A 13995-nucleotide genomic window follows, 5' to 3' on the forward strand; every position below is an offset into this window, starting at 1 on the left:
ACGGTAAACTAATGAAGCCCAAAGCTCCTTACTCTTTCACGTTAGAGCAAAAAAGAATGATATGTCAGTGGTTTAAAGGTTTAAAGATGCCTGATGGCTATGGATCAAATATTAGCCGATGTGTTGACTTGAAATCTGCAAGGTTATTTGGACTCAAAAGTCATGATTGTCACATAATTATGGAGGTTCTTCTTCCGATCATAGTCTGTATGTTACCCGATTACATATCAAATCCGTTGATTGAGCTTAGCATTTTCTTCAAATATTTATGTTCATCTAAACTAAGTGAAAATGCTTTACGGAGGTACGAGGATAACATACCAATCATCCTATGCAAGTTAGAGAAGATATTTCCCCCGGGTTTTTTTGATTCTATGGAACATCTTCCAGTCCATCTACCTTACAAAGCTAGAGTTGGTGGACCTGTACAATATCGTTGGATGTATCCTTTCGAAAGGTAAATGTGTTAAGATTTTTATTAATCCTTTAATATTTTTGAATCAGTTGAGATAACATATTTTGATTAACTTTACGATGATTGTAATTGATTAATAGCGAAGGCCGGCGGTTTTAAAAGCAAACGACGACAAACTAAACCGCCGGAGAACCGTCGGTAAAACGACCGCCGGTAGGCCGTCGGTCAAATAACCGGCGGCGTGACGGCTGGAAAACCGCCGGTCAAAAAACTGGTTGACACCAGTGGTCGGCGCCGCCAGAAAACCGCCGTCAACTAAAACCGCCGGTAGTAGTTTCCTACGCGATTTTTTCCAACGGCAAAAAAAACCGCCGTAAAGCCGCCGGTAACGGAAAAAACCGCCGGTTAATTTAGGCTAACCGCCAGATTTTGGCGTTTTTCCTGTAGTGCTTCACATTTATCATATCTTTCATGCACCTATTAAATGCCATTGGGTCATTACTGTTCCCGACCATGTACATCTTCTGGCATAAAAACTCAACATCACCAACACCCATTCTACGTACTGCTTTTTAAAATTTTCATGTAGGTGATGAAGATAGTGGCGATGTGCAGCATGTAGAAATAGCATACAGACAATAGATGGAAAAATCTTAGATATCAACAGCGAATAAATACATTCCATGCCACCCACCCAAAAGCGAAGAAACCCAATAATACGAGTCCAAATATCGCTAACCAGTAGGAAATTCCAACCAAACCTGCCACAACAGCACCAATTACAATGCCAAAGAGTTGTACCATCCGTAGAACCAACAAAAAATAACTCATATATATTGATATAACAAGTCATCCCAAAATATTAGACCTAGGGAGAAGAACAACAACGCATAAGATTCAAAACAGAATACCAAATGATCCAATCATGGCTCAAACACGAACCATTATTTTTTGTTGCAGTTCTGAAATCTAAAATATTAATGTAAGGAAATAACTATTCATCAGTAGAATTAAAACCAGAACTTAAATCACACCTAACTATAACTTACCAATGCTTATGAATATAGATAAAGAAATCAATAACACTTTTCTCACATAGAAAAAAATAGCAAACCTAATGAATCACAATAAAGGCCAAATCAATCAAACAGATACCCTTCCAACCACAACTAATTAAAAAAAATAATGCAATAGTGCAAACTGAGATTATTGCAAAAAATGACAATACGGATAGGATAAATCAGTTGAAGCCACTCAACAAAAGCCACATAGTAGTAAAGAAGAAAACCATAAAACCCACTAACAAATAATAAGAGTCGGAGGGTAAAAGAATATTACCCGAGGAAAAACCAAACTAGTTGAAACGACAATAAGGGAGGCCACATCAATCAAATCTAGCCAACCCTATAATCTCCCTATTTAAAATTGTCTTAAAGAATTCAATAAAACTCGATAAAGAATGACCCATTTTAGCAAGGGAATCAACAACAACATTACCTTCTCACAAAATATGAGTAATATCACAAGTAATAAGAGAAAGCCAATGTTTAATATCTCCTAACATATAAAAATTTTAAGGATTGACATAATGTTAACTTAAAGATAATGAATCAAGAGCATTGCTTCCACTTACATCCAAATATTAGTGATGCCTAAGGAAATGCAAAATTGAATATTTTAAAGAAGACCCTCAATTTCAGCTTTAATAGCATTATTAGTAGAGGAAGGACCTATAAAAGCAAGAATCATAAAACCATTAGAATCCCTAATAGTGCCACCACAACCAGCTTCCAAATTATTCCAAGGAGCCACCAGTATCTAAATTGAAACAACCCTCCATAGGTTTCTTCCAATAAACCATTCTATCTTTTATCCCAATCATATGAGACCAAAAATTTAAACCAAACACATAAGCAACATGGGGACAACTATTAAAGGAATCAACCTTAACTAACTTAGCAATGTGCAATTGATAAATTTTATTCTTAACTTTAGAAATAACACTTAAAGCACATTTTAATTTCCTCATGTTTAGAATAGTTTCTCCTAATCCATATAAAATAGAGTCTAGAGGAAAATAATTTTGTAGAATTCTTCCTAAAAGAAAAGAATAAGAGGGAGGAATTCTAGCATGCCAAAAAGCTAAATAGAGAGAATCTTTAGTAAGTCTTTGCCTAATGAAGCTCCAAACCTATTTAATAGAAAACTTACTGTCATTATAATAATTAAACATATACAATCCTTATTCTCCAAATGAATGGAAATTTTAAGAATTAATGGGATATAAAATAAGGCACATTATCCTTAAGTAAAGAAATATTCCAATTACCATTAGTAAAAAAAATCTATGACTTTACAAGAAGATGTGGTGTGAGTGTGAAGAACATTGTCAATAGAGAAATTACCCAACCATTTATCTTGCCAAAAGAAAATATGACTTGCTCCCATACCCCATTGAATAAATTGTTTGGCTTCCCATTTAATACCACATAATCTTTTCCAGTTAAAAGAGTCACCCCATTTGAAAGAACAATTAAGAGGATGTTTCCCAATACAATACTTAGAAATCATGAACTTGGTTCACAAACTCTTCTTAGCTCTAATGGTAAACTTCAATTTATGAGAAAGGTAGTGATCATATTCGTGAAAGTTTTAAAACCTAATCTCGCCTTATCCATAGTCCCCGAATAGTTACTCCAGAAATCCCATATAATAACACTTTTTTCATTCTTGGTGCCCCAAAGGAGTTTTTTAAATAAAACCTCCATTCTACTATAAAGATTTAAAGTAGAGAAATTGTATGAAGAAAGCAAATAGGAATGTAACAAAGAACATGTTTAATAAGAACAACCTACCACCAAAAGAAAGGAAATTAAAATCCCAAGAAGAAAGTTTCTTGTGAATGGTACTAAAAATATCATCAAATAAAAGAGAACACTTCTTACCCTTATAAAGAGGGGTATCCAAATATTTCAAAGGCAAATTTCTTTTAATTAAATAAAACTTTCTCTCAATACTATCTTGTAGAAGATATAGAATTAGCAGGGATAAAGTAACCCTTGAAAGGGTTAAAAATCAAACCACTAGTATGATGAAATATCTTAAGAAACTTGAAAAGAATATAAAGTATTTTAATAGAACCATTCAAAAAGATAATAAAATCATGGGCAAAGCTTAAATTGGAAATAAAAAAGCTACCCATAGTTCTAAAGTGCAGGTTAGGATGCATCCTAAAAAGATTATTTATACCTCAAAGCAAGATTGAGATTGTTAATTTTTATGATAGAAAAATATTATTATTCTCTTACTTTTATTGTTTCTCTTAGTATTTACTTGATATTTCTGTTTATTTTTGTGTGTACTAATATTTTAAGAAAATTATACTCTAGACCGCTGAATACTTCAATACATAGTAGAATAGGATTTCATATAATAAAGTCTATAAACTTTTTTTATTAAGTCAGAGATGAGAGAGTATGATTGTAATTGGGTAATCGTGTACACATAGAGGGGGAGAGAGTTAAAATTTTAAAACTAATTGTATTGCATGATATATATATCATATTGTATAATTTGTCATAGTTTTTCCTACTGAAGGCAGTCAATCAAATCATTTCTTTTACTTTAAACTTTTCATACTATACGATGTTAAGTCAAAGACACGACTGAGAGAGAACGACATTGGGTTCTTTCAAAATCATACCAAATGAAGCCTGACTTTTTGAACTAATTATATTATATAATGTCAAGTCAAACAGACTACTAATAGTGTATAAAATTAGATTCTTACTAAGTTATACGAAACAAACATATTGATTTTTGAATTTTTTGTACGATACAATCTTAATTCATCAAGATGATTGACAATGTATGAATTAAGGTTTGTTCTAGATTGTACCAAATGAACACACTATTTATGAATTATTTGTATAGTAGGTTCCTAATTCATCCAAACGGCTGGTAGTGTACAAAAATAGGTTCATATAGGTTTGTACAAAGATTTTTGAACTTTTTATATAGAGGATCCATGATCGTATTGTATGATCTAAAGTCATTTCACTTATAATTTTTTTTGTTTTTGTATGGTTTTATTGTGTTTACTATATAAGAAGTCCTAAAAATTGACATTTTGAACCTTTGTTGTGATTTTCTCTTGAGAGTGGCCATTGAGTGTGTGTGCTTGGGAGAGATTGAGTGATGTGTGAGAGATCAAGTGAGGGGGAGTTATGAGGGATTCACTAGGTTGCCCAAAGCGAGGATCTCTTTGACTTCTTCAAATTTTTGCCCATCTCCTCTAGAGCCTTTTGAGAGAAGATCTTCAACATTATGTCAAGGTTCTCTTTCTTCACCAGGAGGGTGAAAAAGGACATCTAGGTTCTCTCCCTTCACTAGAAGGGAGAAAAAGGACGATGCTTCTCTGCCTTCACGAGGAGGGTGAAAAAGAATGACAGTTCTCTATCGCACCCGATTGGTGGAAGAGAGTTTCTAAGGGCATCTCAACCTTGTTGTGGGGAAAAAAAGTGTCACTTTGATTTAGTGCAATAACTTGAAAAGGAGTCTCCAGGGAGTGGATGTAGGTCAAGTTTTGACTAAACCACTATAAAATTTGGTGTTCTTTTGTTCACTTTTTTGTATTTTTATTTTTCTACATTTAAAGTTTTGTGGTTAAAAAATATTAGTGGTAATCATATATAAATAACTACATATTTTAGGATCATTGATTAAATTTTCTAGAAATATATATATATTTTTTAATCCAAGGAATTTTTAAATAACCAATTCACCCCCGTCTTTGTTAGCCTTAGGACAGTTCTATAAGGTTTAACAACCTACACAAAAATTCATTATTTTTATGAAGGTTTTTGCTTCTAACCTCTTCATGTGATCAACATAAAAATTATAAAAAATAAAATAGCTATGTAAATGTGTCATAAATTATGGTTTGATGATAAGTCATAAAAAATATTGTTTATAATCTTTACATTAAGAAATTTTAAAATTCATATATTTCCTTTTTATAAAATTTATAGTCTTTTAAATTCACATACTTAATCATATTTGATGCATAACAATGTAACAAAGTTAAACTTATAGCCTAAACCCATGCATATTTAAATTGATCCATTATCAATTTGTATGCAACATCAGCTTTGAACCTTTTTTATTAGGCTGAACCAACTCAAGTCTAGGTCTTTTGCATAACAATGCTTAATTAAAAAAAAACACTTGTAAAATAGTAATATACAATTGAACACAAATTTTTTTTTGTAAAATTATAATACACTAGTACATGTGTTGTGCCAAGTAATATAGAAATGAGTTTATTATTGTTACAATGGGGAAATTTATGTTCTGAATAATAATTTTTTTTTTATACTTACTAAAAGAAAGACTTATCTTACCATAGCCTAAGGGATTTTTCAAGTGATACAAATCAAACTATACTATACCAAAAATTAGTTCCAAAGTTCAAAATAATTTGAACATATGATAGATAAGAATTCATGTTCACATAGATTGGTCTACCAAATATGTACTACAAATTTGAGCAGTATTAACTTATCATCACTATTGATCTCTTTGGAGCTTTAACAAGTCATTTACTTCATCAGATTTTTAACTTTCTTCTTTGCAGTTTCAAAGTCCCATGCAAACATATGTCAATATTTGCCACCACTTTGTTCAAGTTCCCCTATTTATTCCACTACACCTCCATCGAGGATTTAGATCAAAGTATATTTTAACTTTGTGCATGGCCAATAAACAACTAAATTAAGTTCAAAGGAACAAGAAACATCAATAAAAACTCTTTAAGTACACATGGCATGTTGGAGCTAGAAACATCATGTACTTAGAGAAGTAAATTAGCTAAGGATTGGACTAAACATAATTAGAAAATTCGTCATTATATATATAGAAATAAATATAAGAGTTTGATTTAAGAAAGATAGAACCATATTTAATGATACATAATTTTGCTCAAACTCCTTGTGTTCTTCATTCTCTCTCTCCCTCTCACATAGTACAAAAAATGAAACAAACACTAAAAAAAATGAACAATGACACTTTATCATAAACCTTAGCCAAGAATTTATATTAAAAGTCCAATAATTTATCTTAGCACTATGACATTGGGTTGAGTCGCGCTACGACTCTACAAAATTTACAAAGGCTGTGACACTTTACAGATGCATTGTTCAGGTGCTCAAACTAAATCGTGTTGTTATTTTTATGACATAGGGATAGTAAATCCTCAACTATGATTATTGGCAAATCGGAATCTTTGGCACTATTGATGGTGATTTGATATCTCAATTCTTTGCTCTCTATAATTACTAAGCTCTCAAGCTACTTTGGTGCAACAATTTTTGGGAGTTTGATGCCTAACGGAAGGGCTTCAGCTCTCTCTCCTAGAGATTTTTGGTATTATACTATCGCAATGCTCTAAAGTGTGGCACCATAATTCTTTATTAATCTTAGCTCATTTCACCTTCATTAGGTTAATTTCTTACACTAAATAATAATGTAAGGCTATTTTTCTTGCAAAATATGAAATCTTAAAACATAAAACATTTTAAATTATCATTAGTAAAATTTTGCATTCTTATTATCAAAGTTTTGAATTCATTCTTGAATAAATTTCATTTATGTGCATCATATGAAGGTTGTGATGAATAAAAACCATCAAGAGGGTTGAACTTAAGGGAAGGTAGTGACCAAAGGTGGGGTGATGACATACTTTTCTTACATATAAATCTCTAGGACTGAAATGTATATGACACGTTCATAATATGCTTAAGTCAATTAAAGCCCATTGTTATGGATGTTTTTTTGAGATTCATAATTTTGTGGATCTTATTAACCAAAGAGGGAATTAAAAGATAAATTCTTACTCTTTTATTGTGTGATTATTTTTTTTGTATTCATTTTATCTGTTAAGTTTTTAATAATAATTCTAAGATGATGGTTGAAGATTGATTCATTATATCATCATAACCAGTCATGATTGATGCACCAAAAATGGGCCACTTTAAGAAATAACATGCCTAAGTTCAAGGAATATTCACCTAATATGAATACAAATTGGATTAATCTTTTGTCTAGTATTTATAGGTTTTGAAATTGTATAAAACATATGTACTTTTAAGTTGGCATGGAGGATGATTTGGAGTCTTAACAGATATTGAGTGTCATCACTAAGATGTATTGAGAAATACTCAATATAATGACATTTGAACAAATATGGTGCATTCAAACTTAAATTTTTCTTATCATTACTATTTTTTTTTTAAATTAAAAATGTTTAGTATATAGTTGAGTAGGAACTTGAGGTTGGGAGAAGGGTAAATCTGGTGTTGTTGGGGTGGGGGGAGGGTTGGTGGAGGGGGATTGAATTTGATTGGTTGGTAAGGTGATGAAGGTGCCGACATTAGGGAGGTGGGTGGAAGGGAATGTAGGTGGTAGTGGAGGGTAGCTTGGACATGGGCTAGTTTTTAGGGATTATAAGTACGTAGGACTATGATTGGGAAGCATAACAGACATAAGTATTCGATAAGAGTAGAGAAGAGAAATAAGAGGTGAAGTTAAGAGAGGGTTTTAAGGAAGTGAGAAGATGGGGATACCAAGACATTGTTTGGATGGTTTTGACAACATTCAATAGAAGAAAATAGTAAGAGAAAAAGAAGTGGGGGATTGGTCTAACCTAGTTCAATTTGTTTGATATTTGTAACTAGTCATCTCATCACATAATTCCCAACTTGCTATGGTTAATTCATTTAAAGGAGGACCAAGTTTTAAGTACAAAATTAGCTCCTCTAAATTTTTACTATTATTATAGCTAGCAAAAAATACTATCATAATTTATAGGTATTTTTGCTTATGATAAATAAATCATCATTAACATCTATATAGGTAACGCGCAGTTATATTTCAACTTATTAGTTAGCTTATCAGTAAAAATAGGTGTTGCCATTCCAATTTCTTTAATAACCAACACATCCAAGTAGGGGTATCAAAATGGGTCTACATGTATGGTTGGGGTTGTACCCAAAATTGACTCGAGTTCAAAAAGGTTATCCCTATCTTGACCTGATAATTTTGTAAACGGTTCAAAACCTTAAACAAGGTCTAGACCCAGTGGGTTATTGGGTTGACCCAACTGGACCTGCTAAACCATATTTTTTTGGGTCAACTGAGAATGCACATGGGAAGTCATGACTTGTGAGCTAGCGAGACAAGATGTTAGAGGTAGGTAGTGGGAGCGGGGGAGTAGGCTTGATGCTACTGTGATTCTGGTGTAGATGGGTAACATGAGAGCTAGATGGCAAGAAGGCGAGTGAGGTTAGCTGCTTACATGAGTGTATGGAATGCTGGGAGTTCATGCAAGTCTAGGTTAGGATTCGAGTACAAGATAGCGGGGCCACAGGAGGGAGAGCTCGACCAGTGGTTTGTGTGGTTGTGAGCTCGGAAGAATGGGAGAGTTATCACGAGTACAAAGCTAGAGGTTAGATCCGGGTCAATTCGAGTCACTTTTAGATTTTCAGGTCAACCCAAACCTGGCCTAATTTTTGAAACGTGTCGGTTTGTTGAACTCAAACTCGACCTACATGAAAAATGGTTTAAGTTAAACAAGAAACTTTTTGGGTGGGTTCGGGTCGGGTTTCAGGTCGGGTAAAATATTAACACCACTATTTCTAAGCTTATATTATTGTTTTCTTTGGGTAAACCACAACCCTTAATGACATAATATAATAAATTAAATAAATTCCCCCCTACGAGCCCAAAAATTATCATTACTAAAATATAAAAGGGTTTAATTATATAGACATTTTTTAATTTGAAATTCTATAAAGTGTTTAGTATCATTTATACAAATGTATTAATTTCCATAAGCATTTAAGAAGCAATTCCATATTTTAGAAGATTATCAAATGATTTCTCTCCCTTGAATGCTGTGTCATGCTTGTCATCTTTATCTTCTCTTCATCGCTTTGTATCATCCACATACAATTTTGGATTCAACATAATTGTCATCCACTTATGCATTTTTTGGTTGGTAGTTATGAAATTTTGTCACACATACAATTATTTCAAAGCTAAAAATATAGTTAATACATTTCATTTTAGTAGTCATTTATAATCATTTTCTTACAAAATAAAAAAATAACATTTTATTTGTGTTTTCATCATGCCATTAAAGCCATCAAGCTTAAATAAACTTAAATGAACACCTTTAAGAGTTTTGATTGCTAGAAAGCACATAACATTACATAGAATTGAGGTACCATAATAGCGCTTGGAATCATTTTTACCGGTGGATTTTTTTGGGTAGCGTGAGCATCTGAATTTGGCCCGTCGGATTTCTTAAATCTTTTTTTAATCAGTGCACTACAAACATTTCACCTATCAATTTTGTCAAATGAAATAATCAAATTAGATTTTGAAATATTAAATTCCAAAACTCTTAAAGGTGAACTTTTAGGCTCCAGCTCCATTTCAAAAATTATATTATATATAGGGGTTTACATAGTTAGAATATTTTTCATTTAAATAATCTAATATTCGGGTACGTGGTAATGAAAATGAGCCCAATTTGAAGAGAAATTATTACATCTGGTCAAGAACAGAACGGTCTGAATGTATACCGAGCAATACCGAGTCCAAAATACTGAGTTTTAGGAGACATGGCGCGTGGTTATTAGTCTCTGAACTCATTCGGACACCGGCTGTAATAATTGCTCCAATTTGAGTGAGTTTAAATATTTGTTGGCTCATCTCTTTTAGCAAATGAGTTAAAAGTTATTTGATTTTGTCAAGTTTAGTAACTTACTGAGCTAAAAGAGTTGCTCACGACTATACAATCAACTTGAAAGTTGTTTATAAGTTGTGATGTATCGATATAGATTATGGATATGTACACAACACAACATGTACATGCTTAGTATTGAAAATGGGTACAGCATAAAACAATAATATTACGTTTACAGTTACGAAATGAACAAAAGCCAAATATCTAGAAAAGGCTCATAATAACATCAAAACTCATAGTAGTCGTCACTCCTAAAGTGAAGTAACCATCCTAGATAGTTCAAAAAATGTAGAATCTACTAATCTTCAGAAGTAGCAACTAGAAACAAAAATGTATCCCAAGAAAAAGAAATGCATAGAAATGTTCTCCCAATAACATCTTCCTGCAAAGTGCCTCATAATAAGTCATTAAAAAATAGCATCACCAATAGTCATCCATATTTTTGCTATTTAAAAATTGATTAGAAAGATAGTCAACCATAGCAGATGAGAGCAAAAAAGTTTGTACCAACATAATAAGAAGATAATTACATCAACACACAATAATTAATAATTAACAAGAACAAATATAAGAACAAACAAGAAGAAATACATTATAAAGAACCTCTATTTGTGAAAAAACAAATAAAATAATCAACAGAAATACAACACTTCCATCGAGAGAAATGAGTGGATGGAAAACTTCAACAAATAAGTAAAATATATTAGGTGAAGTAAACCTGAAAATGAAATTTTCATTGAATTTTATGTCATTAGCTTTTTTTTTTAATCGTATTATTATATTCTTGCCAAGTAAAATAAGAAGTAATATGCACATCAGGATGGAAGAATCTCCTCATAAGTTTTTAGCTAATAAAATCCAAATGATTTAATACTTGATTTAAGGAGTCTCCTAAATGAAAAAAATCCCCAATTAGGGATGCCATTTCTATAAAGTCTGAAAAAAAAAAAATCACAATAAAAAAAGATGTGGGTGTGAGTTTCATTATGATGATTACATAAAATCAATTTTATGGACGTTATCAATAGTTTTCAGCCCACCTTTTAAAATTTCCAGGCAACAAAAGCATAGTTAATAGCATAACCTTTAAGCCAAATATGCTTATGCCACCCAACTTTAGGAGCTTCCAAAAAGATAAGAGAGCAAATTTGCACATTAGGTATGGTTTTTTGTGTGCAAGCTTGAATCCATCGGACAAACATTGAAGGAAAGATAAGACAAAGGAGTCTATTATAAAGGGATGATATTAAAACATGTCAAAAATGTCTTTTTTAAGATCTATCTTTGTACAAAAAGCCTTAGCAACAAAATTTTGATTGAGTCCTCTTAGAATATCACATTGGCTAGATAATGTTATCAACCATATCCCTAGTAGATATAAAAGTTGTTTGATCCTGATTAAAAAGTTTAGGAAGAAGATTTTTCAGTCTATTAGCATATAATTTAGCTATAACTTTATTGGTGACATTGTAGAGAGATATAGGCAATTGAGAAATTTTGGAAATGAAGTAATAACTGAATGTCTAATCTTATTAGGCATTTGGATAACATAAGAAAATATAAATGATAACTATAATGAAGGAAGATCCCAAAAAATTAGATGTGAAACCATCAAGGATATGAGTTGTCATTATTAATATCAGAAAGAGGTTCTTTGATATCTAATTCAAATAAATTCATCATAAGTTGGTGCAGATCATGAGTAAAGAGATAAGGACCTAGAGGAATATAATGTTTTATTTGATTAGAGATCTAGACACCATTAAAGAGAGAGGATCTATAATTAATGGCTTTATTTGAGATACCTAATTGAGAGTGGACAAGGTTCTGATTAGTTTGAATCTCCCTGATATGATTTTTACTTCTCGTATTTTGAATATTTTAATAAATAAATTTTTGATCATCTTCTTCCTTATAAGCCAACAACATTTTTTCCCTTTACGTAATCAAACTATTTTTTCTATTTTAAAGCTCTAAAAAGATCATGTTGAATAAGAAGAACCCTATAAAGGAGGTTTCTATATACTGGTTGGATTTCTAGATTTATTAAAATTGGCTCATAATTCTTTTTAACATACAAATTTTATTGTGTATATAAGTTGATGAATTTAGTCAGAACCAGTAAGAGCCTTTTTAACATTGAAAAGTTTGTGGACAGACCAAACAAAGGATCCTTATTAACATGAATATGACAAGCACTGTGTACAACCTCAAGAAAATTGTGATAAGAAGACCACATATCATCAGCTTTATGTTGTCATAGAAACCATACATACACACATAGAGGGGATGAAAAATAAATATTTTTATTTTTTAATTAATTGTATTATACAATCTATAACACAATGTATGATGAGTTCAAATAAAAATTAATTAAAATGTTTAATTAAATGAGAGAAATTAATATTTTTTATAATGAATTGTACTATTTGAACAACATATTGTAAAGGATGTTTGGCTAATTCTAGAAACCTTGTCATCAAATCTGACTTTTTAAATAGATTAATTTTAAGTTTAAAATTGAACTATTCATATTATATGAACTTCTTTGTACCATAAAATATTTAATTAATTTTGCCAAAAATTTTTCCAGGGATTAAGAAATTAAATAGATTTTATATTAATTATAAAATTTACTGCACGATCAAGTATCATACTATACGAGTCACCTGAGAAATCTCAAGATGAACTTTTGTCTATCTTGTAAAATCTAATGTTTTATTAATTTGTACTAATCATGCTATATAATTTATGTATCATTTTGTACAAATAGTAGTGGGAGAATTAAAAATTAGGATTTTTTTAAGACATCTACATAAGCACTTGTTATAACTTTAACAAGCATATTTTGCTAGTCAAGGGTTTTTGTTTCTCCTATGAGAGATCTTAGAGAGAGAGAGAGAGTTGAACAAAGAATAGAGGTGAAAATATTTGAGAGGGAGAAGAACCTTAAGGGATTTAAGGTAGTGTGAGAGGGGATTTTACATGGATACTTTGGCCAACCTGTACTTGAGCTCCACCAATTGTGTTGGTGTGTTTTTTAAAAGGAGCTCTATTAAGGAGAGACTTTGGTTACAAAAACCATCGACATCTCTTTAAAACTGAGGAGATGAAAGGAGGACATGTCTACTCTATTAGATCGAGGGGGTGAAACAAGGGTTCGACTACTCTGCTAGAGCAAGGAGCTAAAGGGACTCAAAGAGTCTGCAGGATCGAGGAGGTGAAAGGAGAGAGTCTTTGAGTGTGAAGATTTTGTAAAGGTGCATTCTACACCTGTGGTGTAGGAAAAGGCCTTTCTACCTAGCTATGGATTGAAGAAGAGTCACCAATTACTGTAATAACCTAGGAGGACCCTTGGGGAGTGGACATATGTCAAGTTAACTGAACCACTCTAAAGTTAATTGGTGCTCTTTACTTTACACTTTTTTTTTAATTACTTTTAATTTCTTGCAATTTAATTCTTAGCACTCTGATTTTATTGTGTTTGAACACTTGATAATAAAATTATTATAATAGATTGTGGTTCATATTTTCCTTAAAATAAATAAAAAAATATATTTTTTATAAAATAAAAAAAAAATTAGTGCTTCCACATAAAATCAAGTTTTGTTTTGTTTTTTTTTTTCAAAAACATTTTTGAAGAAATTTTTTAAATCACTAATTCAACCCGTTTTGGTTTGTCATCTTCACTATTAGAGTACAACTGTGAACATATAATCTGAATTAGAGTGGGTTCTCTTGGATTGTGATTTTAACATCTAGAGTATCATCC

Source organism: Dendrobium catenatum, unplaced genomic scaffold, assembly GCF_001605985.2.
Source record: "Dendrobium catenatum unplaced genomic scaffold, ASM160598v2 fragScaff_scaffold_1694, whole genome shotgun sequence".
Lineage (NCBI taxonomy): Eukaryota > Viridiplantae > Streptophyta > Magnoliopsida > Asparagales > Orchidaceae > Dendrobium > Dendrobium catenatum.